This window comes from Perca fluviatilis, chromosome 10, assembly GCF_010015445.1.
Source record: "Perca fluviatilis chromosome 10, GENO_Pfluv_1.0, whole genome shotgun sequence".
NCBI classification, from domain to species: domain Eukaryota; kingdom Metazoa; phylum Chordata; class Actinopteri; order Perciformes; family Percidae; genus Perca; species Perca fluviatilis.
In genome coordinates, this window is record NC_053121.1 from 29,378,594 (window position 1) to 29,402,732 (window position 24,139).

Here is a 24,139-nt window from a genome sequence, read left to right on the forward strand (position 1 = left end):
TAAATATTTCAAGATGTTTGTATCTTTTCCTCATCTTCCTTTGTTATATTGCTAACATGTGGCAATTGAAGGAAAAATATAAAAATAATTATGGGCTACAACAAACAACTCTGAAAATGTATGCATGGCAAATCCTAAGAGGATGTGTACATGGTAAACAATATGTTGAACCTTCATTATCAAGTGAGCAAATGCATGTGTGTGGTGACATGTACCAAAGCCCTTGCTAAAAAGCTAATTAGTGACATATTAGTCTAGATCAATGAAAGTACATTTCCAGGATAATTGACTGACATCCTGCACATGGCTTATGCGCCGGATGTCCCTCACCTTCTGCTCTCTGTGTTGCCGTTCTCAAACTCCGTTCACTTCGGGAAACAACAACAAAGGTCTAGCTAGCAAGCTACACGCTGAAAATGGTTGAAAAAGTTTACGGCATTTACTGTCTAACTGGGACGTTTTGTTGGAGATTGCTATGGATGAAGGAAATTAAGTTTAACAATGTATCCAGCTAATTTAAATAGCTGAAGTTACTGTATTAACATCATTTACATGTCTTTTTCGGGGTGCAAATGTTCCACCAAAACTAGTTCCTTCTCTGTGCTGGGAGCTTAGCGCCTCGGTAGACAATTGTGATTGGTTTGAAGAAATGCAAACAACCCAGAGCATTATTTTTGGCCTATCCCAAAATGTATCTGTGGTGTAGCCTTACTTACTTAAAATTAGATGTCTGTGCTTCTAAGAGACAGTGGGAAATTTATTCAGCTGCCTTTACATGCCTCTACTGGCCTACATCTCCAGCCAAGTCCCACTGCACCCACCTTCAAGGTCATTTCATCAATAGTCAATCAACACATACAAAATGTAAAACTGTAAACCTCACTCGCCCAGACTCTCACCCTCCTCTACTCATTTAATCAGATTCATGTATCAGCCCACACTGTGGGTCAGTATAAAAATCCAGCAATGGAAACAATCTTTTAACTTGGATTTGTGAGATCTCAACGTTGTATGCTGAACATTTGGCAAGATCCTTTTAGATGGATCATGTTTTATCACTATGTAGCTCATACAGTAATACTAGCAGAGAACCTAAGAAGAAAATAGTAAAACATTTGAAAACCCTGAAATCAAGGTGAGTATTATGTCATGATATTCAAAAACAGTGTTTTATTCATTTTAGCATATATGTAAAAATGTCTATAAACCCAGACTTTGGTAGCACACCGTTGGCATCCATTGCTATTCAGGCTGTCTCAGTAGATTTCCCATAGCCCTGAAAAGATGCAGAAACAAACCTTGATATACGCTGAAGGAAACTTTTAACTGTATTTCTGTTTATTTTGATTTTGATTATGTACTGTAATGTATAAATGTTGTGTATCCATCCATTTGTTGTGAAGCACTTTGTGATTTTTATCTGTGAAATGTGCTATACAAATACATTTTACTTTACTTACTTACTTTACTTTTATGGCATGAACTCAATTAAGATGAAGATCTTCAGGAAGTGGAAAACTCCCATGGAAAGGGTGAACTCTAAACTATATACAAATATAACTTAAAGAAGATATCTATGATCTACAGTATATTTTGAAAATTCAAATATGCAATTCAACGATAGCCTATAGACTATATCAAAACTCCATAAAAGCATCAAGTATGTAGATCCATTATGAACCCTCTTAACTGCTTAAGACTCTGTACGAACTACAGTACGTCATGTTTGCAACACTTGCCATGAAGAAATCTGTGTTGTGTACGGATCTGAATAGGTTTTTCCATTACAAGGGTTATTGTGTCAAATGCTGTGAAACTATACAACGCCCACTCAGATGTTAAGACAGAAAAGGTCTCAGATGACAGGTAATTCAATGTGTGACAATCTGAACAGAAACAAATCAAGTCGGGCTAGACAAACTGAACAATCTTTACCAGTAATGATGATGTTTTCATTTGGTATTGACACAAGTTACATAACACTTTTGGCACTTTGCATGTGATAACTTCAATTCACAGCTGGATTTTTTAAAGTGGTTGCCAGGCTTGGCAATCAGGCATCAGCTTTTGGTTGCCGAAATTGACAATATGGTTGCCATGTTTTAAACTGCCTATATTTGCAGCAACTAATTTCTAATGTAACTATACCACACATTTTAATAATGAAACAATGAGATAATGGCTTGCAATATAATTTCACATCCCACTCTAATAGGGGTGAACGGATCACAAAACTCACGGTTCAGATCACTGTTTTGAGTCACGGATCGGATACATTTTTGGATCAACACAAAAAACAGGGGAATTTAAATGATGATTAAAAATGTAATAACAACCACTACCAGTAAACGCAACACTTAGTCCCGTCTGTTAGTGGTGGGCGATACTGCAAAATTTGGTATTAATCCGATACCAAGTAAATACAGGTCCAGTATCACTGATACTGATACGATTCTGGTTTCTTCTTAATAATTAAGGTAGATTCATCATCAAATTGCTAAATCTGAATGCATTTTCATGAACTAAGTGTTTTTGAGATTTTTCCTTTGGATTATCAATAAATTAAAACCCAGGACACAGTTTTCTTATGCTTGTATGAATTTGTTGTGTTACCACCCTATCTTACAGCCTTTTTACAAATTATACAGCTTGCCGTTTTGGCCTGAAAATATAGTATAGCCACACAGCGCTCCTCTTCTTCTCTGCCATTCTTCTACTCCGTCTCTGTCCTGCTTTTGTGTTTGTGTGCTGCTGGCCGCTGCCGAGTCATGTGACGGTACAACATCAAATCACAAGAGGGAGGAGGAGAAGCAAAGTGTGCCTGCTCTGCGCTGTGAGTGGAGCGGCACTTGAAAGCAGCGGCACTTACCAAGACACAGCCAGCCAGGTCGCCTCTTTGATGAAACCGCAGCAGTGCATACTGGAGAGAAACCAAAACTAAAGTATCGATCTCATTACACTGGTATTAATCAATATCAATACCAGCGTTGGTATCGATATTTGGATCGATCCGCCCACCACTACCGTCTGTGTTGTTTTTCCGACAACAGTATTGACCAAGTGCTAGTTTGTGTCTTTTAGCTTATAGCTTAAGCAACAGACTGTAGTACGTTCCGCTGTTGGAACCCTCTACAGTGAAATACAGTCACACTTTTATACCGTTTAACTGTCAGCATTTTAACCGAGTTACTACTGTAGCTATCCATTACCTGCTGTGTAACGTAGCGTGACATGCAGCGATGTTTCTGTTGCCTATAACGTGGGTTTTGGAGCATTAGAGATTGTGTTGCCTGTATCTTTTCAGGACAAACACGCCTGTGTGGAAAGCGGACGCACAACAGCTGAAATGTTGTTTTGCGCATGAACGTAGTGTTTAAAATATACAGAGACTTCTTCTGAAATTTTTTTTGCAGTTTTGTAAGTTTTTATTTGTTTTTATATATTAAAAAAAATATTGAACAGGTGGATTCCAAAGGGGGCAACAAGAGACCACGAAATGGTTGCCAATTGACCTAATTTGGTTGCCAAGGGCAACTGGGCAACCGGGTAACTGTTACTGTCGAGCCCTGTGTGCCTACTTTCAATCAGGGGATTAACAAGTATTATTACAAATGATTAACGGTTCCACAGAAATAAATTATATAAAAAAATTCTTTTGTATTCTGATGTTTTTTTAAATGACAATTTTTTTTTTTATTGACTTTTGCAGTCAGTTTCACAGACGGTCTGTTGTTAATGTGTTCGTGAAAGCAAGAGAGAGCAAGAGAGAAGAGGGGGGAGAGTAGGGGCTCTGAGTGAATCAATGCACTGCAATTAAATACCCTTTTACCCATTTTTAATAGTAAAAAAAAAAATAGAAAATCTATACGTGGTGGTCGATGTGTGTGGTCGCAGGCCGCCACAAATAAATCAATGTAGAGGAAACACTGAACACAACTAAACAAATTATTTTAAAGTAACTGAAAAGATAAATGAAGATTTATAAACAAGTAAATTACTGTGGGTGGTTACAATAACTGGGTCACCTTGCATTATAATGCAATCTTACACAGTATCACATTAATAACAAGAACAAATTCTAGCATTTGTACAGGTTTATAATAAAGGAACACCATGTCCATGGATGAGAAATTAGCCCAGTTCCTTTGTTTTTGGGCGTGTGTGCTTTTAAGTTCAGTCACTATATTCATCTGTCCATGCATGTTCGTTTATACTTGTTATTTCTAGTGTCTCATATGAAAATAAAAGACAGATACAATTGAAATAACTTTTGTTTCGACTTCGTTACGTACATGTGTCTCCATTAGATTGCAAACTGATTGCATCCGTCTACATGCAAATCAGCATAAGCCCCACTCCAGTCTAGAGGGTGGTGTAAATTCAACTGGAGCTGCTAATAGAATATAATATAATTTGTTAGCTATGAACTAAACAAAGCATATTTCAGGGCTAGCCCATGCCCACACAGATTATTCAGTGGTAGCACTGATCAAAGTTCAGATAAACACTGTAACAACTTTATACACCTTCTGTATGATCATATGTGTTGAAATAGCTGAAGCCGCTTTCTTCCAGTACCGTTAATAAGACTAAATCTAATGTAGCTCAGCGAAAATTCTTTCAGGAAGACTTAACAAGTAATCAGTCCCTCCTAAAGCGAATCAGCGCTGGAGGCGTTCACCTTCTGATAAACCAATCAGGAACGGCTAAGGATCCCATAGGGCAATCACAACATCTCATCACTGGTTTAAAAAGCTGCTTCTCTCCCTGTGCTATCAGCTGTCATTTCAGGAAGATGTTGTCCCTCCTCCTCCCCTTCCACCTCCCGTGCTGGTGGTTCTCCGGCTGTCGCTCCGATGCCTCCTAGGTCTGGTTTTCCGGCTTCTCCGCCACCACCGGTGTCTGGATTCCATCGGGGGGTTACATTTTGTTCACTACCCCTACATTAATTTATTAATATATTAAATGTATTAATAACGATGGAGTCCAATCTCCAATACATTGTACACTACATGCTGTGGTATATTAAAACCTTTTGCATATCTGCAAACAAGTCTCTCCTGATTGAAATAGTATTACTTCAGATGCCGATACCGCAGGGGATAGACCCTGTAATAGCTACTTGCACAAATCTCTTACTGACATATTTACACTTGAAGGAGTACCATGTATGTGTCTAGAAAAGAAGAAGGATGCAGTTACACCTTTTTAACATCTGGCTAGAATGTGTCTCATACCACCTTCTGCCTTAAATGCATCTTGGTTCTGTTAAGACTGTTAGAGCTTGTTGCTAGGTCTCAACCAGCAACACATCCTCATACCTAAACAACATTATAGGTCGATTTTCAAAGAATCCCAAGACATAACATAGGACCGTTCTATTTACTGCCACACAGTGGCAGTTTAATCATGTGACCATTCTATTTGACATAATGGCCGCAGTTTTAAAGCGGTGATAGAATGCAAAACCGATTTTACCCTGTCATAGTTGAATAACGACAGTTTGGTGGGTAAATAGGACATACATAGAAGCTCAAAATCCCACTGACACCCCTTTACTATGAAAATCTCATATTTTGAAACTGCCGCTGAAAACGGGCGAATCCCAACAAAGCTGAGTTGCTTGCGTAAGTATCTCAAAATCCGGAACCTTAAGAGAACAGTCACGCCCCAACATTTACATAGGCTACACAACTGACCTGAGATCAGGTAGTTTTCTGAATCTTGCTAGGTCACGCAGATCTCTGCTATTCCATTACAAAATTCACTTCTGAAACTTTTTTATGCGAGAATCAACCATATAAAGCTCGAATATGGGCCGCTTTACGAAAATGGATGGCTAATTGCAAATTTTCTCCGACTGTGTGTCGGAGTTTAGTGCCGGTGTTGGTGCTGCATGGGTTGCTACATCGCCACCCTGACCACAGTGTCAGCGAGCTTGTTACGCCCGCAATCTTTTACCGCAGCCCGCAGGTTCCAGTAAATCTTATAATGGGTATGTGTGTTGAGTTATTTAAACAAACAATCGGGGAAATAAACGCCTCTTGTCCGCGAGTCTCATTGATACAGCCGCGGTGAGATGGAGTCCATCAATGAGAGCTAGCTAGCCTCCTCCTAACTCTGACATTCACAAAAATACATTCAATTGAAATCCGAAATCGGACAAGTGTTAGCTAAGCTTTGTAAGACCTTGAGGAACCTGTAATATTCATGCCGTGACGAAATTCAAACTGTAAATATACTTTAGTTATGCGAAAGTGAGCAAGCTGCGGTATTTCCCCATTGTAATGAATGGGACATATAGCAAGCAGCTGCTCGTCCTACAAAGACGCCCGCGCGTTCATAAAAATGCCTTAAAATAAAAGGACTACCGGTTAGCTTTATAAGACATTGGGGAATGATGTTGTATAAGTGGCGTGACGAAATTCAAACTGTAAATATAATTTAGTTATGGCGACAATGTAGCTAGCTAGCTGCGGTATTTCCCCATTGTAATGAATGGGACATATAGCAAGCAGCTGTTCGTCCTACAAAGACGCCTTGCGTTCATAAAAATGCCTTAAAATCAAATCGGACACAATGGTTAGCTTTATAAGACATTGGGGAATGAGTTGTATAAGTGGCGTGACGAAATTCAAACTGTAAATATAATTTAGTTATGGCGACAATGTAGCTAGCTAGCTGCGGTATTTCCCCATTGTAATGAATTGGACAATATAGCAAGCAGCGCTGCTGTCCTACAAAGGACTCCGCGTTCATAAAAATGCCTTAAAATCAAATCGGACACAACGGTTAGCTTTATAAGACATTGGGACATTCAAAACCGTAAATGTATTATTTATAGATAGAGTTATGCCGGCAGCTGGCCGCGGAGCCCCGTATGCAGTATCCACAAAGGGTGACTTTGCCCTGGGTATGGAGCCCAGCAGGCTGTCGCTTTCTCGTCAGACTGTGTGGAGCTCCTAAAGTCCGACACGTCTTACCAAATTTGCAATTAGCCATCAATTTTTGTAAAACGGCCCATATTTGAGCTTTATATAGTTGATTTCTCGCTTAAAAACGTCTCTGAAGTGAATTTGGTAATGAAACATTGCAGTGTCTGGAATATGAGATTCTGTCGCTTCTCTAATGTATGTGTATTGGGGATTCGCTCAACCAATCAGCGCGCGTCTCTAATGTCTGCGTATGGCAAGTCGCTCAACCAATCACCGCGCAGCTCATCTAAATATTCATGACCATACCATATTTGGAAGAAAAGCTCTTGTTACAAATAGGGCCAAAACACAGGGATGCATAAGGGCCAATAAAATATCAACCAGGCCATTTTCAGCCCAACCAATGTTACATACCCCATTAGGAGACCATAAGGAACAGTGTGAAATACCCTATATAATCATTCTATCACCCCTTTAAACCAACATGTAGTAAACATTGTGAAACGGAACTAGTTAAAGGGTAACTACCTTTTTTTTTCAACCTGGACCCTATTTTCCTATGTTTTTGTGTCTAAGTGACTGATGGGAACAATAATCTTTGAAATTGGTCCAGTATTAAGCAAGATCGCTGCAGTCGGCAGCGGTGAGACAAGCTACAATGTAAGTTAATAGGGCAATTGTAAAGCTTGTATTTACATTCACAAATGTGCTCGTTTTGCCACTGACAGGCTCAGATTAATATTCTGTCTGACGTTATGGAAAGGATTTCTAAGGAGGTCGACCTTTCTGTTAAAGAGTATGTTGTAGAGCATGTAAATAAACAGCAGTTTTAGCAGCGTAAAATACACATAATTCAAAGTCGACAGAAACAAAATACAACTATGAAAAGCCTTTTTGGGTAATCTTTCCACTTTTCCAACTATCACAACTCTAGTTTTGGTTGACATAAACACAGAGTTAACCAATTTACATGTGAAAATACGTCAGCTCTACACACGTTAAAGTATTGCTTTTTTAAATGGAGTATAATGGGTTTAGCGTCAGCAACTTCAGAACTGTTTCTGGTTAAACAAAAAAGGTCTCAAAGATGTTTTAAAGGTCTATCTCTGAAGGGATCCTTTCCATTATGTTGTCAGACATTTGAATAATAATCTGAGCCTGTGTAGTGGCAAAACGAGCACTTTTGTGAAGGTAAATACAAGCTGGACAATTGCCCTATTAACTTACATTGCAGCTTGTTTTGCCGCTGCCGACTGCAGCGATCTTGCTTAATACTGGACCAATGTCACTTAGACACAAAAACATGAGAAAAGTGGACAAAAACGGTAGTTACCCTTTAAGATTAGGCAACAACAATTACTTATTCAGGGTTAGTGAAACATTGGGGATTGGCTTAAAATGAGTCACGTAAAACTACTTAAATGAGGACGTAACATCAAGGACGTCATTGTCCAACGCATTACCATGAACGGGTTTGCACGATATCGTACGAAAATGTATGCACACCAATTCGAATTACAGTGCTTTACTTTTCGTGGCAATATGTACGAATGGATCATGAGAACAGGCTGCATTGTGTCACAGACTAAAGTCCGTAAAACTCGGTTATATTCACTTTTAGTTTTATCTCCTGAGTGAAAGTACTGTGTTTCTTTGACCCATCCACCACCCCAACCTCCCTCCTTATGTGGAATTTGGCACTCTCGCGATAATTACTACAGCCATGAGAGGACGCCGTCTAACAAGAAATTGTTGGTCATTATTAGCTGCTTGCATAATCGACCACATTGTCGTTTTCTGGGTGAGGACAGCTGTTTCTGCCTCTCACCCTCTGCCCACTTCTCAACCTTTGTCTTATTTTGAACAGTCTAGTTTTTGCGGTCTAGTTTGAGTTAGTCTCACATTGCCAGACCTTCCTTCACAGCGCTGCCTGTTATGTGCTCGACACCTGCTGTTCAACACATTTAATGCCTTTTGATAAACTTTGTTCAACTTGGTGTTAACAGGAGCATTTCAATTGAGCTAATTGCTTTGGAATAAAACATTGTAAAGGTTAAATCAAAGTGACACATTTAACACTCTCTCTCTCTCTCTCTTTCTCTCTCTCTCTCTCTCTCTCTCTCTCTCACTCACACACACAATCAACTATGTAAAGGCTAGGGGTGTGCTTGTGTGCATCATTCAGCGTGACCTTTGGTTCTGCAGAAACCGTAATTCCATGTGTTGATAATTGAGTTGATCTCATTACAGTAGGAGCCCTCCCACTTTGTGGAGCATTGCCTCAACAGCACTTAAGGCCTAACGTTTTCTGAGGCAGTTAAAGTGGAGAACATGCTAGCAATGGGGGAAAATGGGTTTAGGGGTGTGATTGTGTGTCAGCCTGCAAATCAACCTTTACCCTGGCTGGCAGTCTGGAGTGAGAATTAAAGTACAAGTAGGTTTTCCTTTTTATGATCTTGTTGTACAAAACAACTATAAATCTGCATAGGTTTTATTAGGGTCACTGTTTAATAACGAATTTTGGGCATGGCCCTGGCTTTTAGGTCTCAGTGGGCTGCTTACTTATTGATTGGAGCAAGTCACCATAGTAACTACTTCACGACTATTCTGCTTATACGGAGCAAGTTAAGTTCAATCCTTTGAAATGCTGCACCATTCAAGCAAAAAACAAAAAAGACCATTCCAAAAATATTGTGTTGGGCTATATGTTATAATGACCCCCACTATTGCACCAGCCACTTTTATTCTAGCATGGATAGCAACAACTCCTGGGGATACAAGCTAGTTTTAAGCAGTAGAGGCATTTTTTTGTATGTCTATCACTACAACAAGAATCTGATTAAGTGCATAGCACACATAATAATTTAATGTGGAGTTCCTCATTAAAAATCAACTAATTGTATAGTTTTCTGACTTGTGCACCTGCACTGTGGGCACAGATGGTGTGGCCTCTCTTCAGCTCTGTTAGTTGTCTTGTGATGAACAGGAAACACATTAACACAGGAGTCGCATGGCTTTTTTCAGGTCCTAGTTTCCCCCAGGGCTACGTTGAACAGTGTCTGCATCCTTTTGTTCTCATTATAGGGCCATCAGTGCCCCATCATCAGTGTGGACTCCCAAGCTCCAACATACCAAGACAGCCTAACCTTATAAATCACCCGTTAAATATGTACTACAGCCTAAAAATAACGTAATAGTGCTGCCAAAAAACAGCTTTGTTAATTGTAAAGAAAAACTCATTTTAGGAAATCTAAACTTTTTAGTAGAAAAAAAGTGAGCACACATATAAAAGTACTGATTACTAGATCTTTTACAACTGACAATTGCCGCTGACTAGTATTCAACCTAATATGAGCCACTGTTTGTACCACTGTTTAAGATTTCAATAACATGTATGTTTTTTTCTGTGTACCTAATGTGTTCTAATGTGAGATAAGGCTCATTAGCTTATCAATGCTTAGGCGCATACAGAAACAAAAATTGGACTCTTGTGTTTTACCACTTGAGGCTGGTTACACAAGAACTTCTCAATTAATTAAGAGCAAGGCAGTTTGTTGGCACTGATAAGCTTCCAAGTAACTATAGCGATGTCTGAAGTTTATCTCAGGAAGGGTGATTTTATTGACATTTATATCGACAAAAAAAGAAGTAAGCAAACTGCAGGTTAGTACTGAATTACACTGAGTGTAGGAGTAACTGACAAGACTGTGAAAAAAGAAAAGACAGTTGGAAGGTTATGTCTCTGTGAAAAGTTTTTAGCTCAAACTAAAAGTGGCAAACAATTCAGCCCTATTACTAAATTCCTTATTCAGACGCCATCTCTATGCTAATACCGAATCAATGAGGTCTTCACCAAATGCAAAGCCTGAACGCAAAAGGGCAACAAAAAAAAGTGGCAAAGCCACAGGGCAAATGTCCTGAATTTGCAAGCAGCTGAAACCAAATTATCCCAGTGAAACAATATAAGATTCATTGACGTATGGTCACACAACCCCATCCTGATTGTAGGATCAGGATCATGGCTGTGGTCTGTGGGATAAAACTAAAGCACCCGGAAGAAAACCCACGCATAGAGGGTGAGAACATGAAACTCCACACGGTTTTTGTTCAAATAGTGTGTCCAATATCAGAGATAAAACTACAAACTTTCTTGTCAATAAGCCACTGAAAAACCACCATATGCTAGTTTGCTTTATTAATAACAAACTTGAACCGTAACATTAGCATTTACTAAAAACTATTAGTGATCAGCTATTTGAGGAAATTACTTCAACTACTTAAAAATGTAGTATTAATTTCCTGCGTGAGGATTGGTGTCCAGGATTTATGCTAAACTAATGCAGGTATCTGTAGGACAACTCCCAATAGTAAAGAAATGGGAACGAGAGTTGAGCTCAGAGGGGAATGTAATTAATTGGGAGACAGTTTGAGACAACATTTCCCATTGTTCTAAGAACCCAAATCACCAGCAGATCCACTTCAACATATGCCATAGGACATATTGGACTCCTCAGAAGAGATACGTCTCTAATGTCATTCCCACTCCCTACTGCACGTGGTCTGGGAGTGTGAACAGGTGCATGAGTTTTGAAATAAAACAACATCAATAATATCTGATGTGATAGGATGTTGAATTCCTACTGACCCGATTGTTTTGTTACTTAATGACGACTCTAAATTACATCTGCTTTTGAGACAGAAGAAAATTTGGCTATAGCCGGCTCAACCGCGGCCAAGAAAATGATAGGTCAGCGCTGGATCCCCCCCCACTCGCTTTGGATAAAACAGTGGTTGCCGTATTTTCTGGACATAGTTATGCTTGAGCTCTCTACAGCAAGGATTAACAAAGCCAAGTCATCGACTATAGACCTATGGAAAGGCACAGCAGCACAAGTATCAGCCCTAATGATCTCAACATCACAAGAAGTAGAGGAGAGTGACTAGGCACGGTGTGATTTCTGTTTCTGTTTATTTGTTTTTGTTTTTGTTTTCTTTTCCTCGAGACTGTGCAGGGTGGGAGAGGGTGGTTGTTCTTGTTCAAGTGTGTTTGTCTGTTCTAAATGTTTGAAATGAAAGAAATAATAAAAAATTGATCTTAAAAAAAAAAGTAGTATTAATTAATTGCCAGAGACAAGGTAAGTCGGACAGTATTAAGAGACGCAATGTATTGTTATGTTGAATACTATTAAAAGCAGTTGTTAAAGGTGAGGGAAATGTGGTTGAAATGGGGTGACGCCTGCGAGCTAGTTCCGGCCCTTGCTCAGACCACACAACATCTTCAAATTCGGCCTTCATTTTTATCTCAATTACACATCTGTAAAGTTTCATGACTGTATTTTGCATGGTTATCAGGCCAGGTGTGTAAAGTGTGTTGGCCAAGTCTCCTTCCCTGCTGTTTACCCCCGTATTTCTGGTGCCCTTGCTCGGACCACACCCATCTTCAAACTCCGCCTTCATTTTGATCTCAACTACACACCTGTAAAGTTCCGTGACTGTATCTTGTATGGTTGCGACGCAGTGCCAAAATATGGCCACAGACATATGAACATCTATACTCCAATGCACCTCTGTGGTAGTTCCCACTAGAGTAGGTACTGTATCTCTGTAACCACATTTTGCCATGATGACACAGACTCACAAGGTAAAAACAATACCAGCGTTGCTGCCGCGGCTGGGAATGATTAAAACCTGACTGCTGAAATATGGACACTGATGTTGAAGGCAAACACCCATAAACAACAAAACAATCACATTCTGATGGACAGAAACGCATCACAGTCACACATAATGAATTACATTTCAGAGTAACAAAATAAATCAACACCTAACAATAAACACTGTTATTGTGCTCATGGCTAAATGTCAACGCTGACTAGCATGAGATGAAAATCCAAGATGTATAATTAAACCCAGACATCCACACCTCAATTTTTTCCTGCAGTATATACTTACAGCATTGGCACTGAATTTTGTCATTACACGTAGAAATTGAATACAGAATAGTTACAAATGCATGTCATTTTTAGGAGATAGGTCAAGTTATATTATACACTTTACTGATAATGAGAACATGTTTGCTGCTGATGTTGCTGGGCAAGAGAAAAGCATTGAGAAGGAGCATAAGTGTAGAGAGGCATTATGGTGACAATATAAAAATGTATACATATTTCCTCAACCAGAGGAATTATTGAGTAGACATAAGTGAAAAGGCGTCTCAATGTCAATAATCACCATGTCAATAATTTGTTTTAGTGATAAACTTTCTTCTCCACTACCGACATTACATACAGACACAGCAACCAATTGCTCATTGGCTTGGCTGTTTTCTATAAAACCTGAAATTACTGGTAAGGTCAGCATAGCGGCAGATTTTGAGTTTAATCAGCTGCTGTGATAAGTAAGAAAAAAAAAAATAGATTGCCAGTGAACTCCACTCGGCCACTTTTGTATCACCTGCTTTGAAGTGATTCCTCTCCAGCATATTATTTCTACATGTTTTAACTATTTTGGCTCCTTCTCGTTTGAGTACAAGTTCATAGAGAACACTGCCACTTCAACTTCAACAGTGAAGGGGAGAATTAATCTTTAGCTGAGGAGAGCAGATCGGCGGGCGACAAAGCAGCACAGCCATTAGGGCTGCGGAGGAGGCCAAATGCGCTAGTGGTCGTAGATTGACGCAAATGACTGCGCCGGGGGGACAACAATTCCCCTCTGCTGGAGCTTCTGCTAGATGATCATTAGTGTGCTGGGTAAGATTGATATGGCACATTTCCGATGGCAGGTGGACGACTCATCTCAACATGGCAGTCCCCGGTGATTAATATCATTTTAAGATGCATCTGGAGGAGTCGACTCATTCTGGATGGGCTGTGTAAATTAAAGCGTATAATAATGCAGCACAGTCTGTGTGAGCTATCCTAGTCAGGCTAAAGTGGAGTGTGAGTGTTTCACATGATTCAAATGAACTGCCAGAGTGGATTGTGGGTCCTGATGAATGTATACCAAGTGGCACAAAGCAAGTGTCAGATTAATAATTCAACCTACTATTGTGACACAGAAGTGTACAGTGTTGAGACACGCAGGAGCAACAAACAACATTGGAAATGATTCATTACAGTTGTCGCACTTGAGGCCAATGCTTGCAGTGACTCTGGCACTGGGACTGGATTGATTAAAACTCTTGATCAGCCATCTTGAAATCAAACCTTCCAAGTATTCGTCACTTACAGGTTGGAGCTTCTGGTTGAAGAGGTGAAATGAAGAAAGCAACCTGTGTTTCCATTTGGTTCAGTGCATGGATGTGTAGCAGGGTAGAGCTGACAAAAGAACATATGTGGTGAACGGAACAATTAACCTTGATAAATAAGGTAAAAAATAAAACAGCTGAGGCTTAGGTGCCCAAGGTTAATGGTTTGGGAGGAAACTATTTCTGCACTCAAGAGATTATTCTAATTATAGGTTCTAGAGGATGTAATTCTACAAGTGAAATTAGATGTTTTTTTCTGTGCTCCCCATAATCATGGGACTGTAAAGAGTGGAAAGAGAATCTCTTGATACGAAAAGCGGTATGCTCATTTCACACTTTGACGTCGTCGTCTTTGACGATCACACTTGTTCTGAAGTCTTATTCAGTGGGGTTCAGTAACAGGGCTCCAAGGCTGGAGAGTTCAGTGGTAACCATGGATTCTTTCATTCAGTTAATGCGTTTTGCTTGAAAGCGAAACACAGCCCGAGAACTCATTGTCTGCGGCAAATATTTAATTGAAACGAAGTAAGGGGGGTTGTCATTTGCACTCTTATTCTAAAGACTTCTACCAATATTGTAAAATGTTCTGTGAAGGGTTGATGTGAAATTATTTTTTTCTTCCTCATAACTAAGCCTGCTGCTAGGATAACTTTGTATTTGGCTACCCTGTGTTTTCATGCACATTTCTGTCGTGTACTGCAAATATTAACACATGATAATATGGACCTTCAGCATATTATGCATTTATTGTATTGGTAATTACTGATTGACACATATACATAAGAATGGGACATTCAGTGTAACTAATATTTTATCAATCTATCATGGATTAAATGATCAAGAATTATGAAGTTTCACACCTTACAGTAGAGACAGAGGCTTGTAGTGAGGTGAATACTTATGTAATTATATTAATGTAATAAACGTATCTCTGTAGAGATACATTTTCACTATCATTAAAGAGTCTTTCTGTTGCTTCTGTTTTTTAGTGTTAATTGTAGTGTTAGTGATAATAAATCTCAGTGAAAATAAAACATGGAAAAATCCAAAGGGGTGAATATTATTATCGGCATCGTGTTGCTTTTGGAATGTTTAGGGTCTATTGGTGTTTATGGGTGTATACTTTTATATGTATATTTTATATATAATATACATATTATAAGATGTAATATAGTCCTCCTGTGTTTATAATAGGGCTGTCAAACGCTAAAAAAAAATTGATCGCGATTAATCGCTGAATTTCTATAGTTAATCGTGATTAATCGTATGTTTTATCACATGATTAAAATTATATTATTTTGCATTTCAGAACTGTTTCTAAGTACATATTAACAATGGAAAGCAATTCTTACCAGTGTATCTTGATTGGGAATCAAATGAATGCAAAGAAAGTGACTTTGATGAACTTGATTTTAAGATTTGTATTTGTTTATTATTCATTTATTTACTGTAAACAAAAGAAGAATTTGTGAATCTAGTCTCACATTTGAATCTATAGTCAATATTATGGTTGGGTATTGTTTGCTTTGGATACCGGTGCTAAAGCGGTACTTTTAAAACGGTACCGGTGCCTTATCGGTGCCTGAACCGATACTTTTTAAGAAAGTAAAAAAAAAGAAGGGTACTAAACAACACGGCTTGTTTATTGCTAAGGCCATATGATCATAATTAAATGATTTAATAATAATAATGTAATAACTATAACAATAACTTATTTCACTAGTAAATAGCTGTTGAATGACAAAAACAACCACCAGATGGGAAAAGGGCATTTAACAATAACTTTGAATGCACCACAAGGCTGTAGGTTACCAGTTTCATTGAACGCACCGTCTCTGTTTTTCCGACAACGGCAGCTGTTGTTACATGCCGGTGTCGGAATCCTCCACAGTGAAATACAGACAAACTTTACACCGTTTAGCTGTCGAGTGTAGTGTTAACTAGCGTCACGTGCAGTGATGTTTCTGTTGCCTGTAACGTCTATTTCAGAGCATATCAATGGTACTGGAATGAGGCACCAAAATCCACGTTGCTATTCCTGCAGCAGCAGGATGTGTTACGAGGAAGTATGCCAAAGTGCTGCAAAGGGTCAAAATAGTAGCCTGTTAGGCACGACGCGAAGCCGAGTGAAGTGAAAATAAATGGCGGTTAATGTGATTAAAAAAAATATACGCGTTATGCTCGGCCCTTAATCACATCGCAATTAACGCATTAATGCTGACAGCCCTAGTTTATAATCAAATACAAATGATGCAAAAAGAAAATTCTGTGTCTGTATCAAAAGATCCATCGTGTGATTGCAGGTTCAGCTCTTTCTTCAAATTTTGGTGTCAGCAGCTCTTTACATTTGGATCAGAGGTTGTGCTTTTATGTCAAGTGTCTGCAGGTGAAGGTCTTTTCAAATGAGCAGAAAATGCTGCTTATTGTCTCTACTTGACCTACAGTACATATCATGTTTTTACAAAGACATACATCAAACACAAGTCTGCAACTATTGCACACACAAACAAATATAGCTTTTTGAAGTACCTTTATCTGTCCCACCTCTGCTTTGCCCCCAACTAAATGTACTGTAGATATTAGCTTCTCCTTAAAATAATTACAAATGTAATACTCAACATCACGGACAAAATAAATTACCATACTGTTGACATTTCCCAGTCTGCAAAAACTGAACATTTCAAACTTTACAAATTGTACAGGTGTGCACACCCTGCATATGCTGATAATATACAGGATATTAATGTTGCTGGATAAAAAAGAAGAAAATCTATCATAAAGTTGTTCAGGGATCTAGGAACAAATTTGTAATTGATGCAATGGATTTTAAATATGCCTTATGCACCCAGAGGGCACAAAACTCCTGCATAACATTAATGACAATGTAAAATTTAAATTTGAAGCTCAATTTACAACTTTACGTTTTCAGGCAGAAACCAAGTTCATGCCCCAACACTTGTCATTCATCCTGATGAGCTGTCGACTTCGAAACTGTAGCCAGCCTAAAGCTGAGGTAACTGGCACCATAAAGCCACCACAGGCACTGAGATGAACGTTAGACAATCTGCAGAACAAATGTGTTTCTGTACAGGCCTTGTTGCTGTTTTTTCTTGGCTTATTGTTTCCCTGCATTGTCCTTGTACACATGAGTTTGCAGAACTATTACATTCTCACATTTAAAAGCTAAAACCCAGCTAACCATTGATCACACCCAATGGTATGAACACAAAGGTATAGTTTACAGACTCAGACATCAATACTTTAAAACAAAATCTGATATAAAAAATAATAAGAGACACAGTATCACTAACAGGATCTTGGTGGGATGTTCATTTATATCCACAAGCTAGAAAGTAACCAGAGTTCTAACTAATTTTAGGGAGCCTACTAAAACAGTTACACTCCCTTGACAAGAATGGGTCAATACATGCTAAGATGCAACATGCTGCAGAAAGTGCAATGCACAGAAACCCTTCCATCTTGCCTCTGGCACACAATGGTAATCAATACACGGGGAGTAGGGAAGGTGCCCTTGATTGATCAGGAGGTCACAGTGGACGTAATCAATACAAAGGGTGACTGGATCATGAACTTTGGAGAAAATCACCCAAAAAACTAGGTTCATATCAAACGTTACAGCATTTGCAGTCTTGAATCCACCACAAACACAGGAATTTCACCCAGGTGACCAGGGATTGTGTCCCATTTAAAGATAAAAGTAAACAGTGAGCTTTGTTTTTAACTTCACAGAACCAACGGAACTACATCACATTCTGCGTCATGTGCATAACTAGAATTGAAGTATCGTAAGAGATTATTTTCACGTAAACTTTTTTCTAAACTTAACTATGTAGTTTTGGTACCTTAACATAACCAAACTATGACTGTTTCACAACGTTAAAGACCTGTTTTAAACAGCGACCGTTTGAGATTTGAATTGTAACCAAAAGTTGCCTTATACGTTTGGTAAATATTACTAGTACTACTGTACAACACAAACAACATTACTTTTTTTAACGTTTTTAATTATTGGCTTATTGGATTTTAAAGACATTTTGACGTCAATCACTGATGAAAATAATTTTTTTTTTAAAGATAATCCCTGTGTTGTTTACCAGTGATTGCTTACTGCAGTGTTTACATGACTATTCAAATAGGGAATACATAAATACTAAAACAAAACCAAATATGATCACATCTGCTTCATTTCATTATGTATTGCAGCTGTAGAACATACACAGAGTTGTGTTTACAGCTGCCAATGCTTGCTGATGCCCTAGAAATCGAACCCCATCAACAATTATTGCACTTTTCGGATTAAAAACTCCCACTGTCTAATATGTGGTTAAAAATCTCATGACAACTGGCATTAGGCATATAGAATGAGAATGAATATTTTTTTGAGGTGTCATCTCTAAAACGTTAAACTTTTCTCTTCCTCTTTACACACATCTGTATGGCTCTCTCGCTATTTTGCACGTACACAAAAACACACACTATACAGACAGCTAATGTGTAGTTGCTTTACAAAAGGGATTTATTCTCTCAACTTCTCTCTGGGTTTCGTCTTTCAAATCCTCTTGTGTATTTTCTATCCTTTCATGGTAGGTTGAGCTTTTCAGGCATTGTCTGACTTGTTTAAATTTTTAACAAGGCGGGAAAGAAACAAAGAGACTCAGACGAGGGGTAAGTCCCTCATCTGAAATCGAAGGTATATTTCCCATGAAATGTTGTGCAGTGACGTGGAAAACTCTTCGCCTTTTGTGTCTTCTGATGCTGTTGGCCCCTTTTAAGCAAATAGTGAACGCTATGAATGCTTCAGCTTTCATAGTGCAGGTTGGTCTACTAGGAATACAATGCTCAGGTAGTTTAAACAGAACTCTAAATGTCTTTAAATCCACTTCAAGTTGGTTTCTTCTGTAGTAGTTTGAGGAGTCTCTTACCCCAGCTCTAGCTATGCATTTATTTTTGTAAGCTTAGTTTGCTCATGCTCTAGGGTGATGAAATCTCAATAAAAAGATTTATGCTAATCAGTGACAATTTTCAGTTATGCCCCACACATGCTTTTCTTGATTGAAATGTAATTGCGTAAAATCCTCAGCGGAAGATGTTGATCATGAATGGCCCAACAGAAACAGTGTTGTGCTTCATGTTGTCTTCAACAAGGAGTCATCTAATTTTTTGACAGGTGTGAGTGTAATTGAACGCTGCCAGACATAAAAAAGACAGAGAAGAACATGAACAACAAGAGAAAACAAACACAGGCAGTCATGTAAACCTGAAAATTGTGTTTAGTACCAGACAGGCTTTCATTAACAAAGCATAAATTATTTAGGTCTAAGGAAATCATATGGATATTTTCCAGGAGAAAGGTAGTAGCTACCACTGATGTGTCTTTGGTATAATTCAGGGGTTTTAGAAATATAAGGTTAGTTCATTTTATTAATTACAATTTGGTGGTTACAGTGGCTTCAAAAGGCAAAAGGCACTTAGACACACATGTTATAAATGTCAAATTTACAGAAAAAATAATTGACCAGTTTCATGGCAATCAATCCAATAGTTGTTGAGAAATTTCACTCAAAACCACAAATGTGAGACTCATGGTGGTGCTAGAGGAAAAGTCAGAAGATCACCTAAGTTATTACGATTTATCCTCCAGGAATCATGAATATCTGTCCAGAATTACATGGAAATTCATTTAATAGTTTTTTGAGATATTTCACTCTGGACCAAAGTAGTGGACCGACAGACCAACCAACAGACAGACATTGTCGTCCTTAGAGTTTACTAAAATTCCAAATAATTAAAGGTCCAGTGTGTAGGAATTTCTTCCATCTAACGTTGAGATAATATATCGCAATCAAATCTCTCGCACCACGCAGTTCAAAGTACATATTACAGCTACGGTAGCTTTTACGCTTCAAAAGGTCTCTTGCTCTTTTCAATATGTTTTTTCTTTTTCTGGGCAAAGAAGAAGACTCCTGTTCCTGAAATTTGGATTTTGAATATGTGTTGTCCTCCATGTTTCCTTCTTCAAACTTGCCGGGGCCGGAAAGCTACGATACCCATTAACAGCATCAGCAGCACCTGTGAGTTTATCATGTGACAGCGAAAACGCAAAAGGCGGAGCAGTATGTCCTGTATGTCCCTTACCGGCTAACGTATTTCAAGATGGTACATGAATATGGAGCATCTACCCCAGTTCATGCAAATGTAAATGTAAAATTTCAAGCCAATAGGAATACTTAGAATTGATGGTGGAGGTAAATATTCATGAAAAAGACAAGTTTGTACACAGATTTTGATAATGAACAGCTTAACACGTTACACACTGGACCTTTAAACAGATTTAAACATCTTATTAGTATCTGGTCATCTTATTAGTATCTGGTCTCAATTTTCTAAAGCTGGTGAGGAGTTTGAGAGGACTTAGAATCATGTGCTCACTGTTGTCTAAAGTCTTGGTTACGGCCCTGCCAGGAGACATATGTTATTGGTATTTCTAAAAATGTATACTCTCATGCAAGGTAAAGGGAAATTTGAACTTCATGTGCAGTGAAAGACAGAAATAGCAGTCAGCCAACAAACACCTTTAGTGTGTAATGGTTTTTAATTATGACTGCTAGTTTGCTTCAGAGGTTTAATTGCAGCTAAAGGATCTTATAATAGAAATAGAATACAAGTCTATAATTCCTATGAGATGCGTTTGAGAGCATGCCAATGTCAAATGAAACACAGGAAACCAGAGAGAGTTGGCAAACTGGCTCCATCTCCTGGAGGAGACAAGAGATGGGGCTCTACTGAATACACCCCCATCTTCACATGCTTTATTTTGTTTGCTGAATACTTATGAAAAACATATATAAATAGTAACCAATAGTTCTGGTCACTTTTATTAGTAGTAATAGTAGTAGTATTGGATGAATAATAACACTGCCAGTGTTAAGTGATTGATGACATATACTGTGGTGGTGGTTTTTGTTGTTGAATGAAGGTACTCATGAAATTGAACAAAATGCTGTACAAATGTGGAGCAAATAAATATCCAACAAACATATGCAATCACTAGAATAAAGCGACCTATGATCCACATCAAATGCAGAGCACTTGACACTCGCTGACCGTAATGTCGCTATATCTCGCTGACCTCATTCACAAGACTTCTACTTCAAACGTGGCAGTGCAAATGAATAATAATAAACTATAGTATTGGTCTATTTGTTTAGGGATGTCTGCAGGTGCAGTAAAGCATGAATTGGCCATCCATGACCAGTAATCATGTCCTGTCGATTATGTTCTGCTGCTGGGAAATAACAAGAAATAGGAAAGAGCTATGAAATTCCTGGAATTACCACAGCTCACTTGTCACAATCCAATTAATTTGTCTATGTTTGTGGCGGATCTCCATCCCTCCTCAGTTTCAATTCATTTCCAGAGGTTAACACCTCATTATTTTATGACCATACATAATGTAAACTGCACATTCATACGTCTTTACCTTTTGTACAAACCCAAAATTGGTGAGAAAAAAAAGAGAAATCTTAAATTCTGACATATTTACACTTTGATTATTCATATATCATTAAATGATGTATGTTCATGAATACAGCATTGCCCTGTGTGGCTTCCAACATATTGGATTTTCCAGAGGGGAAGCAACATTTATAGTCAGCTGTTGGTGGGGTTTAGAAAACATGGACTGATCCTTATTTTGCATCTTAAGAGGGTCCCTCTCCCTTAAATGAATTAATTTAACAAGCACTTCTTGGGTGTTTGTGTGCCAAAAAGCACCAAGTTACAGCTGTTCCACAATGCCTCTGCCACAGTCCAAATTTAGCTAAATAGCTGCGAGGGAAATGTCTCTCCAAGCTGGTTCAGGAACTTAGATGGAGGTGCATCCAAGTACATACAAAGCAATACTACATTTTCTCTTCTTTAAGAAACAAAAAGTACAATATTTACTCACCCATGACACAAAATGACATAACTATGCCTGCAGGGGGTTGAAAGGCTTGTTGATCAAACTGTATTAATATACTGTTTTTCTTTGGTGTTGAGTTTTGTGTTATCCAAAGCTCACTTTGTAGCCTTTGTTTTGTAAGAAAAAGTCCCTCCGCCCCAGTGCCTTGGAGTCTCATCATGCGGTTACTGATGTCCAATTCATTTGTGAGTATACTACATAACTTTCCTTTTGTTGTGAAGTGTTTTTAAAAGACCCTTGGGTATTTGTCTCACTTGCAAAATTAGCATTTCTTTCATTCTTTCAATGTCATGTACATGCACTAAACTAAACTAAATTAAATATATTATAATGGTAGGAATAAAGCACAGACATCCCATCAGCACTGAGCACCCGCTGAGTGTTTATTCCCATATGTGGCCTTAGCTTGTTTGCAAGTTAGTTGTGTCATCATTTTCTAAATAAAATAACTGCTTCTGAACGAAAAATGAATATGAATTGCCTGAACCACATGTGCAAAGAAAGCAGGGTGTTTCAGAGAAAGTGCAGCCACATGCTGTATGCCCATATGTAGTCTAAAGATACTTGCAAAGGTTTGGCCTAGGAGTCAAATTGTAAATGACTGTAACCAAGAGAAACTAGTTCCTGGCACACTGCTATAGGGGAAAACTGGATACTTCATTTCCATCCAAATTTCACTTGAATCCACTCGGCTATCATGGCTGTCAATGTCAGGCAGCCAGTACCATGGCTGTTCATCTTGAGGGGTCCCTGGGAGATTGGCTTCTCCGGAGCTAACTGATATGGACTGGAGCCCAATTTCCTTTTGGCTAATTAGCTTGGCTACAACAACAGTGACAGTCCTTATCAGCCCCCAAGCCTTCTGCTCTCTGTCTGTTTTTGTTTTTGTAGGTCTGCAGCACAGTAAGATAGCTTCCCCCAGAAGCTCCCAGTGACAGGTTTCTCTTTGTATGTAGCAAAGGTTATGTATATTTTCAAAGCATACAAGCATGTACTCATCATGTCCGTCTCAAATTTCACTGAGGCACATTCAATTAAATCATTTAATAAAAGGTATACGGTAGTAAAAGCCTGAAGCTCAGTTCACCCCCGAGGTTTATTGTCTAAATTTAAAATATAAGCAGAATGTTAATTTAAATATGAAACAAAGAAAAAAACATATTTGAAAACACTGACTTCACACTTTTTGAACAGTTGGCACTATCAACTAATAGACTTCTTTTATGTAAGATTATTTTCTAAATTGTGGGCAGGTGAGGTTTATAGATTAACTTCAGTGGGCATTGATAAAGATATTGTGCATTACTTTACATGTAATTATTGAAGTGCTTAATGAAAGGCACGGTTTAACATTTTGAGAATAGGATTGTTCCATTTTCTTGCTAAAGATTTGATGAGAAGATCAAGACCATTCTCATGTCTGTCAGTTAAATATGAAGCTACATTCAGCAGCCAGTTAGCTTAGCTGAGCTGACTGGAAAAAGGGGGAGGGACAGATCGCCTGGCACTGTGTGGAGGTAAGACAGCGGGGTCTTGTCATCACTGTTAGCTTGTCAATCAACCAGCATAAACTCCAGGAAGTCACTTTGTGTGGACAAAAGAAATAGTCTGGCAGATAACCCTGAGAACTGCATCTTGTAATTTAATCTTTAGTGTTTGTATAGATTGAACACACTGATAATGTGATACATAATTTACCGTGTTAATCAATGAGCTTAAAAGGTGCTGGTAGTTGGATTTTGTTACCTTCGACAGAGCCAATCTAGCTGTTTCCCCATTTCTTTCCGTAGCTTTATATTTAGCAGACCGATATGAGAGTGAAATCTAACTCTGAGCAAGACTGAAGATTTTCACAAAATTTCAAACTATTCTTTTACGTAAGATATTTTAGTGTCAGAGAATTAAATGAAATTATTATGTTTGTTGTTAGTGTCTTTAAGGGAGGGTTACCAGCTTTACATCTTAACATACAGT